Source organism: Pelobates fuscus, chromosome 5 (genome assembly GCF_036172605.1).
Source record: "Pelobates fuscus isolate aPelFus1 chromosome 5, aPelFus1.pri, whole genome shotgun sequence".
In the NCBI taxonomy this organism is placed as follows: Eukaryota; Metazoa; Chordata; class Amphibia; order Anura; family Pelobatidae; genus Pelobates; species Pelobates fuscus.
The window spans coordinates 290832959-290848526 of NC_086321.1; the positions used below are offsets into that span (position 1 = coordinate 290832959).

A 15568-nucleotide genomic window follows, 5' to 3' on the forward strand; every position below is an offset into this window, starting at 1 on the left:
GGTAGTAAATGGGCAGTAAGTGACAGGGGGTAGAAATGGGGGCAGTAAGTGACAGGGGGTAGAAAGGGGGTTTAAATAACTTCCCTGGTGGTCCAGTGGGCGCCCTCTCTCTTCAGTCTGCAGCTCCACCGGGAGTGAGCTGCAGACCACATGGTGAGTCTCGCGATCTCCAGGCAGAGCGTTGCCGCGGCAACGCTCTGACAGTCTGGAGATCGCGAGACACCTCAGTCTGCAGCTCACTCCCGGCGGAGCTGCAGACTGAGGCTGGATCTCCGCCAGGGCAGACGGACAGGAGGGGCCTCGCACCCGGCGGCAATGTGGGCAAGCCGCCGGCCCCCTCCTGTGTCGGGTCCGAGGACCCGACATGTTAGTCTGCCCTAAGGCAGTGCAGCACGGAGGTGTGATTAGGGTGTGCCCAGGCACACCCGGCACACCCCGTGCGCACGCCTATGTCTGGGATGTTACCCATAGAGATGCATTGATTCAGTTCATCTCTATGAGGAGATGCTGACTGGCATTTTGACATGCATTCACTTAAACCTACCAATAACTGATTATCTCAGCCATCGAGACGAGGCACCTTTCTCATGCGATCGGAGGTGGGCCAGTCACACTCACTGACAGACAGATACACACACTGACACTAGAGTTGCTCCTTGTAGTTTCACGGAGTTTGACTACCTGAAATGATGCTGCATGTCCTCACGCTTCGTATGAGGTTGTCCAGCGTCTTTTAAATCCCTATAGGAAAGCATTGAGTTAATACTTTCCTATGTGGAAGACCTAATGCGTGCGTGGCGCTCGCCACACACACGCATTGGGTTTCCCTCGTTGGCTGACATCGGCGGAGGAGGACTGCAACCCAGCACCGAGGGAAATCTGTGCTGGAATCAAGTAAGTAAAATGCTATTTTCCTTCTTCAATAAATAGTTAAGATCCTGATAAACCGTGACACCTACAGTTTTTTTATCGATGGATTAAAAAAGATTTTAAATTCGAGTTTGTGGCTGGAGGTGGTGATTCCTTACTTATTGAATCCAACGCTAACAAGGGGATGATCCTACCAGGGCTTGAAAGGTGCGAGTGGAACTATAAATGATGTGGAATTATTAAAAATCTTTATTGTACTTGTATCGAATTATTGTACTAACTCCATTTTAACTTTATACTGTGACTTCGTCCTCCATTTTGTCCTCCTAACCTGACTTCTTCAATCCTCCATTTTGTCCTCATGACTTAACTTGTTCATTTTAAAACTACATTACGTGACTGAACTTCTCAACCCAATTAATACAGTAGACAAAGACCGTGTTTCCTTCAAGGACAAGTACCAGGAGGTGCTGGCTACTCCTTAAGACTTGCTGGCTACTCCTTAAGAGTTTGTAAGATAGTATAGTTTGAAGGCCACAGAACACAGTAGTAATGAAATGTTCTATTCATAAGAGACCTTGCACCTGGACATAAAGCCTGATATCACTGACCGTGTAAAATGACGCTTAGGACCCCCTTGTCCCCCACCCGTGTCCAGAATAATCCCACCTCTGATGGGTGGGCACGGGACTAACCTCTTAATTTTACTAACCAATAGGTAAGACACTAACTCCGTCACTTAACAATTAATCCAATTGATGATGTTTATTTGCTGATATTCTAATAATCAATGATGACGCAAAATGCCTCTTAAAAGGGCCTGCGCGCCCGCTTTTACTTCACTTGCCAATAAACTCTCTCGAAGTTATTTTAACCTGAACCTCGTGTGTCAGACTTAATTACTTCAGCGTATATACGCAATTTAATTTTATTGATTTGGACAGGAACAGATAGACTTTAAACATTTTGGTTTACTTTCAAAAAGTACCATAACAACTTGGCGCCCAACGTGGGGCACCGGGCTATGTCTGGCCGGTGAGCCGTCCTAAGGAAGACAAGGGTGGACGGAGGAATCCAGGGGGAAGGAAGGGAGATTGATCACCTCCAGATACACGGTAGAGACTTCTGCAGAGCCACCGGTACGTTCCGGCCCCTTTGATTGACCCGTCCACGTGTCTGTGACTGCTTCCCGGGAGGACATCAAAGACAGGTAATATCTTGCCCGGTGCCTCGTTACTCACTTGTTTACCTGCATTTTAGTCTATCTGTTGCCTGGGTGTGTTTGAATTGTTTGCCTGTTTTCCCCTTTTTGGGATAAAGGGGGGTGGACCTGAGGGGACTTGCCTGGGTCTTCGGTTTGTCTGTTTATCTGTTTGTATTTTACCTCTTTTGGGATAAAGGGGGGTGGACCTGTGGATTCGTTCCTGGGGGTCTTCTGTTGCCTGTTTTACCTCTTTTAGGAACCACGGTGCTGTGGTTGTAAGGAAAAAGGGGGGTTGACCTGTGGATGTGTTCCTGGGGGTCATCTTTTCCTGTTTAACTCTTTTAGGAGCCTCGTGGCTGGGGCTGTAGGGAAAAAGAGGTGTGTTGGATCTGTGGAGATTGTGTAGACTCATAGTTTCCTGGGGATCCTTCTTGTGCCACTTTGATAGCCTAGCTAGCTTCTCTGTGCACGTTACTCTGCTTGCAGAGTGGTGGTACCCTCCAGCTTTGAGCGCTGAGCTGGAGCCATTCCAATTTTTATTTTGTGGTGTGTGAATTCGGGCAGGCATTGCTGTCTTCATCACCACGGAGTAGTGGGACTTATAAAGTGGGTCTTTATAGGGGCACTACAAGAGTGAGGGTAGCGCAGACACTATTAGTGGGCTGCTGTGACGAGGGAGGCATATGGATTTCGGACCGGTGTTAGTTGTTATCCTTGGCCGTTGGTAGTAAGATACTACGGGATTGAGGGAGGTGACTTTGGAGTAAGCACACGAGTAAAGGAAAGGAATTATTGTTGATTTCATTTGAATTGTGATGCATGCACTGTATTTCAACTGTATTGTTGTCTTGTTTGTTTAATAGGAGTCTCATGAACTCCTGTGTCTGTCTCTAAGGATTTTCCTTGCCTCTCATCTTTTCTGTACTTCCTATATTATTATACTATCCACTCCCATTCCTCTTGAAGGAGAAGTGATTGGTCACACACTTCTCACCTCGCTCCAATCCGTGTCTACCACCCCGGGTAGGCGGATTCAGTGACTAGTCTACGTTTTGGGAAGACGCACCTGAGAAAGTTTTACGATTCTCGGGTGGCAGTCGAGCATTGTAGACGTTCTTGTTCCGTTTTCCTTCTCTCTCCCTATATCTAGGACGCTGGTATAGGGGTAAAGGGATTATGGGGCAGGATTTAAGCAAACCCAATAAGGGCTGGTTAGCATGTGATTTGGTAGAAAACAGAGAGGGTGAGGAGATGGTTAAAGGTGTTGTAAAGATTGCAAAAGTATGTAAAATTACTGTACCAACGGGTGGAAGATTGCAACCAGAAAGTTGGCGTAAGTTACTGGCAGAAATGAAAGGCAAGCTTACAGATAATGGTTTATTAAAGACTGCTGAAGCATGGTACAGAGTAGCGAAGGCTATTCAGCTAGAAGGTTGGGTTGAGGAAGAAATAAATCACAAGGGTGTGAAATTGTTTGTGTATCATCAGAATTGTGTTGCTGGGGTCTACCCTCAGCCAGCGCCCCAAAGTGGCGCCCAGGGGACATCTATCCCCAAGGTTCAGTCAGCAGTAGGTGATAGCCAGCTGACTATGTTCCCCGCTCCCAATCCTCCTAACACTCATCCCGCCACCTCCCCTGTTTGCCCGGTCCTGAATTCTGATGGATCTTTCTTTTCCCCCTCCCCGTCCCTAACACTCCCATCATCCTCGTCCACCCCTACGCTACCTGCTGTACCTCCCACTAACATTTCATCTGCCATTCCTTCCCTACGTTCCCTCTCCGTTCATGACCCCCTCCCCTCCTCATCCGCCCAACTAACCACCTCTTCCACCCTCGCCCCGACTCCTCCCCCTCCCATCTCCATCCCAGTCCAATACCCCACCTCCTTCCCCTCCCCAGCCTGGCCCTACCCCTTCCCGTATCCCACGACTCTGCCCTATCCCGGATATCCACTACCCCTTCCCCAAGCCACTCCCCAGATCCCGGTCATGCCCAGTCCGACACAGTCTGCCCCGGATGTGCCCTCTTCCAACATGGCCGCCGCTTCTTCCCTTAACCCTAATGTAACACCTTCTCCGGCCACCAATATGGCGGCCCCCAGTTCGGCCCTGATGCCGGTAATCCCCGGTGACTACCTATCCCCAGGTTATGACTCACTAGCCACCCCCGCATCTGGGGCTCGTTCCCAACCACCGATCCTTTCACCTCATTCGGGCCCTGCACCACGCAAAAGAGCCAATATCATAGAATTCGATGATGACGAGATGGACAGGGTGTCCCATGTCTCATCGGAGCTTGCCGCGGGAGCCCCAACTCACCGTTCTATCGATGACCCTTTTGGCCACAAGGGTCGGGGAGAACAGGCCCCTTCTAAATATGTTGCCTTTAACCCCACTCAAGCTAGCGCATTAATGAAATCGCTCCCCGACCCAGAAAAACAACCTATGCCTTTTTACCGAGGGATAGTTCAAATTCAAAAGACTTATTCCGCCGCATGGCGTGATCTACTCAGCATTTGTGCTATTAAAGCAGGGGATGCCTATTGGCCAAGTATGGCCCGTCACCTCAGTACAGATCTGCTTTCCAGTGATGTTGATTACCCCTCCGGGGTAACCTTTTGCACCCAATTAAGAGAATGGGCTAAGGACAAACTTGCAGATCAGGCTGCTGGCCTTACTGATGTTGTTCAAGAAAAAGGGGAATCAGTGGAAAAGTTTCATGCAAGACTGTATCAAATGTTCACAGATCTGGGGTTTGATCTTACTGACAAAATTCATTCACAAATGCTGTCAGGTGCGTTTGTCCAAGGCGTTAAAGACTCTATACGCAAGGGAATTATTGCTGCACGCCCTGAATATAAGGTTGTTCCCCTGGATACCCTGCTTTTAGTCGCTAGGGGCCTAGAATCTGCCCAGACCCCCAAAAGGCCAAGCTCTGCTCCTCTTATGGTTTCACGCAGTATCCCTGTTCCCAGGGGCACCAGACCAGAGGATAGCTTCTGCTTTAATTGCAAAGCTAAAGGCCATTTTAAAAGTGATTGCCCGGAACCCAAAAGAGAGATAAGAAAGCCATCCAGACCTGCCCCGGTCACTAAGACCGAAAAAGGGGTCCCAATAGTTGAGGAACCCGATGAATAGGAAACTGGCAAGCCTGTGTCTGTAACCCCTGTAATGGCAGTGTCTACAGGGGATAAGGGGGGACCACTTGCCACAGTGACTCTGCCCATTGAAGGCCACCCCACCACATTTCTAGTTGACACAGGTGCAGCCCGTAGTGTTCTACGAGAACAAGACTTGCCAGACCCATCTTTTCTGTCAAATATTGATGTCTCTTGTGTTGGAGTGGATGGCCAGCCGAGACATAGCCCTCTAACAACCCCGCTACGAGTTGGTTCTAGCCTGCTCGCTCGCTTTGTAGTATCCTCCACATGCCCCATTAACCTGTTAGGTGCTGATGTCCTCTCACGCCTGCAAGCATCCATCACGTTTACCCCGGATGGGCAGGTAGAAATGTTTACACCCCTGTCTGTATCAGACACTTCAGCCCTATGCTCTTTGCCTCTGATGCTGCATTTAGAAAAGCCCCGTGAGGAGACAGCAGAATTAAGGTCCAATTTCCCAGAGGAATTAAAAACACAGGTGCCCGCAAAGTTATGGTCCTCAGGCCCAGAGGACATAGGTCACCTAAATGTTCCCCCTGTGGTGGTAAAGCTTATTCCAGGAGCTAAGTTACCAAGAAAACCACAGTATCCATTAAAACCAGCACAGTCAGCTGCAATTTCTGTCCACATTAAGGCACTCTTGGAGAAGGGTGCCCTTGTCAAATGTAAATCTGAATGCAACACCCCGTTATTTCCTGTGAAGAAGAAAACTCCGAAGGGTGAGCCAGAGAAGTACAGGATGGTTCAGGATCTCCGTGCTGTTAATGAAGCTACAGTCCTGGACACCCCTCTTGTACCAAATCCTCATACTCTGCTTTCTGGAGTCCCACCATCTGCAAAATTCTTCACAGTTATTGACCTAGCAAATGCTTTTTTCAGTGTCCCACTGGACCCATCCTGCCAATATCTGTTTGCTTTCACTCATGAGATGCAACAGTATACCTGGACTGTCATGCCCCAAGGGGCACAAAATTCACCAAGTCAATTTGCAAAGGCCATGGCCACCATCCTTGACCCGTGGCAAGCCGAGCACCCAGAAGTTGTTCTGCTTCAGTATGTGGATGATTTGCTGCTCTGTGGAGATGACATACCCACCACCGAAGAGTGCTCAATTAGTCTGCTTTGTTATTTGGCAGAACAAGGATGCAAAGCTTCGCTCATCAAGCTACAGTTCTGCCAGCCTTCAGTAATTTTCCTTGGACACTGCCTATCTCAAGGTACCAGACATCTTACTCGGGACCGGGTGAGAGCTGTGCTGGATATTCCGCCTCCAAGGACTTCTAAGTCTCTTCATGCCTTCCTAGGCCTCATTTCCTACTGCAGAGCATGGATCCCAGAAGCCTCTCTGCTCATGCAACCTCTCTATGACGCACTTAAGTCTGACCCTTTCTGTTTAACTAAAGAAGCTATGGACAATTTTACTGCTCTCAAACGAGCCATTGCTTCTGCTCCTGCCTTGGGCCTCCCTGACTACTCCAAAACTTTCAAATTGTTTGTCTCTGAAAGACAGGGCCACGCAACAGGAGTGCTCACCCAAACTAATGACTTAAGAGGCCGCCAGAGGCCTATTGGATATTTCTCATGTCAACTGGACATTGTGGCCAGAGGGACTCCTTCCTGCCTCAGGGCTGTTTTTGCTGCGAGAGAACTCATAGAGAAGACCTCAGACCTGGTCCTTGGCCACCCTCTGGTTGTTTTGGCCCCTCATGACATCTCTGCCATCATCAACCAAGTCCAGCTCAAGCACGTGTCTCCAGCCAGACACCTGCGCTTACAGTGTCATCTTCTTTTGCCTGACAACATTTCCATCCAAAGATGTCAGGTGCTTAATCCGTCCACTCTTCTTCCACTCCCTGAGGGGGGTATCTATTATGGATTTATCACGGATGAAACCTACATTCACCTGCTCTGTGGATGTATTAAGAAAGTCATGCATCCACATTTGACATTTTATGAAGGAGAAAAACCTCTCTGTGAAGGCCCAGATCACGCCTTCTGCACCACGTGGTACAAACCAAACATTACCCCTGAACCTTGCTATGAAGATGAGCTTTACCACCGGACCGATGTAAAGCTCACTGCACAAGACTTCTATTGTGACTCTGAAGGCAATAGCATGGTCTTGATCCAGCTACCTCAACAACTTAACTACCTCTACCGTCATTGGGATACTGCTATCCCACATATTCCTGTTACCAAGTTGAAGACAAGGTCATGGAATGATCTTGGGCCTATGGCAAAACTATGGGCCACCATGGATGAAGAACAGCTACAGGAAAATGGTATTGTCAAATACCCAACAACTGACCTTCTAGAAGCATGGCCACGCCATTTCCTGGAGAAGGAATTCCAAGATCTAGTCATAAAGAATGATTATGACCCAGAAACACCTCATGACTGTTTTGAACAGATGAAAATGGAAACAGTGCACTTACCAACTGTGCATGAGAACCCATTACCAGATCCGGATTTTACCCTGTTTGTGGACGGATCGAGATATGCCGATGAAGGAGGAACATATCATACAGGATATGCCGTAACCACAACAGATGAAGTTATTAAATCATCATCCTTACCACCAGCAATGTCTGCACAAGAAGCTGAATTACAGGCTCTGACTTCAGCCTGCAAAATTTCCGAAGGAAAACGTGCCAACATCTATACAGATTCAAGATATGCTCTAGGCGTGGCACATGACTTCGGCCTAATTTGGAAGACTAGAGGATTTCTTACCACCGCCGGTACACCAGTCAAACACAGCACTGCAATCAAGGAGCTAATGGATGCCCTCCTACTCCCCAAAGAAGTGGCTGTTTTGAAAGTAAAGGCCCATGGGAAATTGGATACAGATGAAGCAAGGGGCAACCATTTGGCTGATCAGGCTGCTAAGTTAGCGGCCAGGGATTTGCAGGAAGTGGATGAAGAAGTGTCCGGACAAGAAGAAGAAGTCCCTATTTTTGCCCTGCAAACTCTTCCTACTGATTTGCGAATTTTACAAGAACAGCAAGCTGCAGTCACTCCTGAAGAAGTCCAGAAATGGAAAAAGAAAGGAGCTGTCCAAAAGGACGGAATATATTACAACAACTTCAAATTTTGTCTTCCCAGAAATTTGTATCCAGCAGTTGTCCAATGGGCACATGGGCCTGCACACCTGTCAAAAGAATTGATGGCCGCCCTCATACAGAAGTATTATGAAGCACCTGGAATCACAACATTGATCAATAGCTTCTGCAAGGCCTGTGTCATTTGTGCAAAATGCAATCCAGGAAAACCAGTTAAAGTACCTGCGAAACACCTGGCAAAGCCCATGTACCCCTTCCAGCGGATTCAAATTGACCACATCCAAATGCCCAAGAGTGGGCCCCATGAATATGCACTAGTAATAGTGGACACGTTCTCAGGCTGGCCAGAAGCCTACCCAGTGGCCAATATCACTGCAAAAACAACCGCAAAGCGCCTACTTACAGATATTGTATGTAGATTCGGACTCCCAGAAGTTATTGAGAGTGATCAAGGCCCAGCCTTTACAGCAACTGTGACTAAAGAAATTTGGACTGCTCTAGGGGTGACTCTAGCCTTCCACACCCCTTACCACCCACAAAGTAGTGGTAAAGTGGAGCGCATGAATGGCACCCTAAAAACTAGAATGTTAAAAATGTCACAAGAAACAAAGATGCCCTGGCCAGAAAGCCTACCAATAGCTCTATTTAGTGTTAGGCACACACCTAGAGGGAAGCATTCACTGTCCCCATATGAGGTTCTATTTGGGACAGCACCCAGACTAGGTTGTTACTATCCGCAGCAGTTGCAACTCCAATCAGATGTTTTAGTAGACTATGTAACTGAACTTGCAAATGTCCTAAACAAAATACATGCCCAAGTTTTCTCTTCAATTCCAGATCCCGAATTGGATACAGGTTCCCATAACCTACTTCCCGGAGATTGGGTCCTGGTCAAGAAGTTTGTGCGGAAAAATACCCTGGAACCAAGATTTGACGGTCCATTCCAAGTTCTCCTGATTACCGCAACCTCCGTCAAATTGGCCGGTAGGCCAAATTGGATCCACGCTTCCCACTGCAAGAAATCTCCTGCCCCAGAGGAAGCGAATATCGCACAAACATGTATCTCTGGTACATCTTCTCCTTAATTAGCCTTATGAAGGCCCAGCAAGTAGCCATTACCAAAGACATTAGTGGGTACACCTTCTGGTATAATTCATCATGCACCCAGGTGGCTACTTATACCTTTGACTACTGTGATATTGTAGAATGCCCATTTCCCACACCACAAATCCAGAGCATCTATAGAGATATCCCTCATTCGAAAGACCCATATGTTTGTGTAGTTGACAAACAATGGGGGCACAATTGTGATCACTGGGGGGCGGCGGGATGGAATGCCGGGCCTGCCTGGGGTTACAAACCAAAAAGTGCCGTAGCTAAAGTAGATGATCATGGTAGATCGCTTCTCCAGAGAATGACTTTGAGAAAGCCTGGGGGGAGCACACCAATGAAATTAATCCTTAACATTGAGCGCCCAAGCCCAACAGATGCAGACCAGTATGTGATGGGAATGTACTGGAAAAAGGGTTCCTACCAGAAATTAGGGCATTTCTACCTCAAAGATATGTGCAACTCTTCTGAGTGGCAAGGGGCCACCCATATGGTCCCTAACCCATTAAAACCCCATATCCAGACCTTTCAGGACATGATGGCCATTGCTAACCCCACTTTTGAAGATACCATGGCCGCTGAAACAGGTTTTAATGATGTAAATTTATGGTTAGAATGGATGAAATATAATGCTAATAAACATAATAGAACCGCATGTTATGTGTGTGGAGGTGCCCGGCCTCACCTGGGTACCGTACCTTTAATCCTACCCGTAGATATAGAAGAATGTGTTTTAAGCCTTTTTGCCTATCACTATAATTTTAACAGGTCCATATGTATTGCATGGACAAAGGAGTATCCTCTTCTAGCCAAAGACGTCAAACCCCCTGATGGTATTACCGTATATAAAGGTAATTACACTTGCTATGCCATGTACGATGGTATTGGTAAATTTGTAGGTAACTTTTCCAAAGGCTATTGTGCTACATACAGAACTGTCCCTGTACGTTTGCTGCAACATCACACTAGGTCACTAGGAGACATTTATTGGTTGTGTGGGGATTTACAGCTAAGATCCAGAATGGACACAGAATGGTGGGGAGAGTGTACTTTGACTAAGGCCATTATGCCTATACATATTATTTCTGACACACACCTCAACACCCATGAGTTCAGCCACACTAAGGTTAAACGTGACGCCCCAGTGAAGGGAAGTTTTGATCCTCATGTATATATTGATGCCATTGGAGTGCCCAGGGGGGTGCCCAATGAGTTTAAAGCTAGGGATGAAGTTGCTGCAGGATTTGAATCAATTTTTACCATAGTTACCGCAAACAAGAATCTAAATTGGATAAACTACATTTATTATAATCAACAACGTTTTGTCAATTACACCAGAGACGCCCTCCAGGGATTGGCCGAACAGTTACAGGCCACATCCCAAATGACTTTTCAGAATAGGATGGCCCTAGATATGATCTTAGCCGAAAAAGGAGGGGTTTGTAAGATTTTGCCCGACACCATGACATGTTGTACCTACATCCCAGAAAACACAGGCCCTAATGGTAAAGTCACACTAGCTATAGAAAAATTAAATGACTTGTCTGAAGAGTTAAAAAGGAATTCTGGGATAAAAGATCCCTGGGAAAGATGGTTTGGTTGGATGACAGGATGGCAAAAGGCTTTAATGCAGATTGGTATGGCTATACTAATTTTTCTCTTTATTTTTGCTCTTCTCTTTTGTTGTGTCCTCCCATGTCTGAGAAAATCCCTCATGAAGACTGTTGACCAAGCGGCACCCGCTTTTACCCATCTCGAAGTTGATGACCAAGAATCTCAAGACATCAACTCACCCTGTCTGCCGCTGCAAACATTCCCTTTTGTCGATAAAGTGCAGGAATTCTAGGAAGGGACTAGATTAGGGACAGCATCTGTCAGTGAATGGTAAAGGCCCCATGTGGAGAAGTGGTGGGTTAGCTGCCATGGGATACCCTTGGGTGTGAAGCGTTCGAGAGCCATACTGACGGATGGTTAGCCTATTAGGGTCAGATCTAGGGACAGCCTTGCACTTTGCATTAACATCTAGCTAGCGGCCACGGGGTTTCTGTGCCTTTGGGTTAACACGTCTTCTGATACTAACATAATAAAGTTTTATCTCTTAGAATCTAACATTTCATAGGGGGGACTGATGTGGAATTATTAAAAATCTTTATTGTACTTGTATCGAATTATTGTACTAACTCCATTTTAACTTTATACTGTGACTTCGTCCTCCATTTTGTCCTCCTAACCTGACTTCTTCAATCCTCCATTTTGTCCTCATGACTTAACTTGTTCATTTTAAAACTACATTACGTGACTGAACTTCTCAACCCAATTAATACAGTAGACAAAGACCGTGTTTCCTTCAAGGACAAGTACCAGGAGGTGCTGGCTACTCCTTAAGACTTGCTGGCTACTCCTTAAGAGTTTGTAAGATAGTATAGTTTGAAGGCCACAGAACACAGTAGTAATGAAATGTTCTATTCATAAGAGACCTTGCACCTGGACATAAAGCCTGATATCACTGACCGTGTAAAATGACGCTTAGGACCCCCTTGTCCCCCACCCGTGTCCAGAATAATCCCACCTCTGATGGGTGGGCACGGGACTAACCTCTTAATTTTACTAACCAATAGGTAAGACACTAACTCCGTCACTTAACAATTAATCCAATTGATGATGTTTATTTGCTGATATTCTAATAATCAATGATGACGCAAAATGCCTCTTAAAAGGGCCTGCGCGCCCGCTTTTACTTCACTTGCCAATAAACTCTCTCGAAGTTATTTTAACCTGAACCTCGTGTGTCAGACTTAATTACTTCAGCGTATATACGCAATTTAATTTTATTGATTTGGACAGGAACAGATAGACTTTAAACATTTTGGTTTACTTTCAAAAAGTACCATAACATAAACGCTGCTATCTTATGAGTGCAAGTCCATTCTGATGAATTATCATTCATGTATATGTTTTAGAGTGTTGCACTAGGTCTTTTTTTTTCTTTTTCATTCATAGCACGTTACATGCTAAATATTTTTGCACTACTTGTTTCCCGTTTTAAAATTCCTCAAAATTGATTATAGTGTTTTACTGCACTTTTTTAAACGTATAATCTTTCTTGAAGAGTATTTTTTTTTTTTTCAAGATGCGTACAGACACAAAGGTTACATGACACCACATTAATAATGGAACAGTACATGGAGATATATCAGTGCTATACATATCAGCACATTCGTGGGCAACCAAATAATTATATTGTAACATTGAAATAGTACTATAATATTTCTGCACTGTTTCTGCAATACATATGTGTTGCAGAAACACATATGTATATGTTCTCATTAGTGAACAAAACTACATCCTATACCATCTGAGAGGAGAGAAAGGCAAAGATAAAGTACAGGGGGTTGGGGAAAGGTGAAGGTTTGCACCCAGCGGACTTCCTGGGCGATGGAGAAGGCTCCTAGCTCAGGTGCTGTAATGCTCTTCCCATGTATTCCAGATTTTGTGAAATTTCTTCATGGGTCATTGGGTATGCACCATCTCCTCATATATATTTTGTGATGTTATTTTCGGTCGCCATAAGGACATGGAATACTACTACTCGTTCCGTCTTCGGCAGTGTATCCGGCAACATGTCCAGGAGGTAGCCATGGGGCTGGAGGGATAGTGACTTCTTCAGTAACTTCTGCAGAATATCTTGAAATCCTTTTACTAAATTCATGCCTGGTTGGGGAAGATCTTCCTTATTGATTAGTGATGTCCAAGTGTCAAGTGAAGGAATACCCAGGCTGGTATTTCTGCTCAATTATCTTCTATGTCTAGCAACACATCTATGTTGTTTGTGAACTTGTGTCTATCGTTGATGTTAACTGGTGGGTTGGTAAACTTTCACTATGAGCCACTAAACTTTTTGTGTCCCCAAGTTGTCAGCTCTCTCCCCTGCTGCCCACCTCCTTGGCACTAATGGTAACAAATAGGCACATGGGCAGTTCCAAGAAAAACAATGTTAAAATTATAACCATATTGCATATGACTGCAACATCAGTAAACAATTGAAAAAAATAGATCCAGGTTTAAAAGATGGCACGGAAGTAGAGAGAGATGGAGAAAGAGTGCGTACGTATTTATGCATATATATATATATATATATATATATATATTGTTTTTATTTATTGTGAATCAAATTTTCCAGCTTAAATCCTCAAAAAAAAAAAAAAGGCTACAGAGAATTGCAAACCGAATGACCAAAAATAGGCTAAAATACCCAAACTGTGACAATAAATGCGTAGGATATATTTTACAAATCAGTTTTAAAAAAAAGAAATTCGGTTCAATGCAATTTACAATTTAGTGAATAAAACCTTTGTGGTTGCTATGGTTTCCGTCGCTGAAACATTCCATCCTAACGTAAGGAGGAACCTGCAATGAGAACGAGGCATGGAACGCAGTGGGGGTGGACTCTGTGACCTGGTTGCTGAGATGGAAGCTGTTAGATGATTGGAGTGCGGTTGCTTGGAAGCTGGCGGTATGCGTTCTAGCGTACAAGCATAGAACACACCGGATTTTATGGATGGATAAAGAAGATACATTGTAGTAACTGGTAATTCAGGGTTCAACAAGCATTTGTTAGTGTCATCTGTTCCTAGCATACTGCTACAGCAGCTGTGAATCTATAGATCCTATATTTATACAATAATTATGTGCTTTATGTATATTTCTAACACTAAACCTTGCAATTGATTGTTTGGACGCATATTACATTACTTTACAAACGCAGATTCTTTTTTTTTGTCCTAGTACCTTGTGAATTTATTTAACTCTCGGCTAGTCGGCTGATAACGGTAGTTGGATGTAAATGTAACCTTCTGGCTGTTATTGTAATATCTATTCTGACATTAACCAGTATTCAATTTCCTTCATGTGCAGTGGTTCCCTATTCTACTCACTCCATTTGTGATGATTGGTTTACATGTATAGTGTCTTTGAGTATATTTTTATATTGAGCTAAATCTATTACTTAGCTTAATGTCTACTAATCTTTTGCCAAGTTTAATCCCTTCTGAATGCACTTCTGTGTTGCAGAATTAAATGGGAAATGCCTTGGGTTGGAATGGAGGGTCGGAAACCGTGATTTGTTATGGAACAAAATGACTTAATAAAAAAACAGCCCAGGATAACCAGCTGTGTATTTAAGAGTTAGTCCAACCACTTTAAGGAGTGGTGATATTGGTAGGAGTCTAGATATATTATTTATATAGCGCCAGCAAATTTCGTAGCGCTGTACAATGGGTGGATAAACAGACACGTAATTGTAACCAGACAAACGGATGCACAGGAACAGAGAGGTCGCGGGCCCTGCTCAATGAGCTTGCATGCTAGAAGGAATGGTGGGTTATAGTGACACAAAGGGTATAAGGGGTAATGAAATAGGTTGCTAGAAAAGTAATCACTGAGAACTTAGTAGGTTATTTTTAACAGTTGCAGGAGAGGAGTCAATCTGCATGCTCGCGGGAGGTACTGCCTCCCAGGTCCTCCCTTTCCTGCTGCCATGGGTCTTCCCGCCCTCTTTCTAATGAAGGGCCTTTGGCCCGGTGAGGGAGATCTTTTATCTCCCCACCAGCCCAAGAGGGCCCAAAGCAAGGAAACAAGGCCTGCTCTCCGTAGGCTGACAGGGGAGATCAAAGGACCTCCCCTGTCAGCATGGGCATCACGGTGGGGCCCCTATGCTTGTGGGACCCCCATGCTTGTGGGACCCCCGGTCAAGTGCCCATGCAGAATGATGGCCCTGCAGTGCACATGACTTAGGCAGCCAAGAACTCTGTTTTCTGAATCAGTTCTCTATGAGAAACTTTTTTGTGCAGTTGTCATGTAGTTTTGAACCATTTTTTTTTTCTTCTTAACATATTTGTAGAAATCTTGTAAAAGTATACGTTGCCATGTAGCGTACGAATAGCACATTATGCTGTAGATTATACTTTTTTTACATGCATACAAAGTAATGAGCTATGAGCCATCCGTTACATATGCATCCAAGTGGAATTAGTGTGTAGCCAATAAGTTGACCTAAACAGTAATGCTGAGTTAAAGGGACACTGTAGTCACATGAACAACGTTCGCTTAATGAAGCAGTTTTGGTGTATAGATCATGCCTCTGAAGATTCACTGCTCAATTC

At 45.1% G+C, this 15568-nt stretch overlaps 1 protein-coding gene across 1 annotated transcript in view; it reads left to right on the plus strand.

The window, feature by feature from the left end:
* Positions 1-13861: 13861 nt before the first annotated feature.
* Positions 13862-15568, plus strand: part of C5H19orf44 (chromosome 5 C19orf44 homolog) — a 31019-nt gene continuing 29312 nt past the window's right edge. Inside the window, exon 1 of the mRNA XM_063457317.1 lies at positions 13862-13995. The gene's annotated coding sequence lies outside the window, so the exon portion shown is untranslated. The remainder of the gene's footprint in view (positions 13996-15568) is intronic.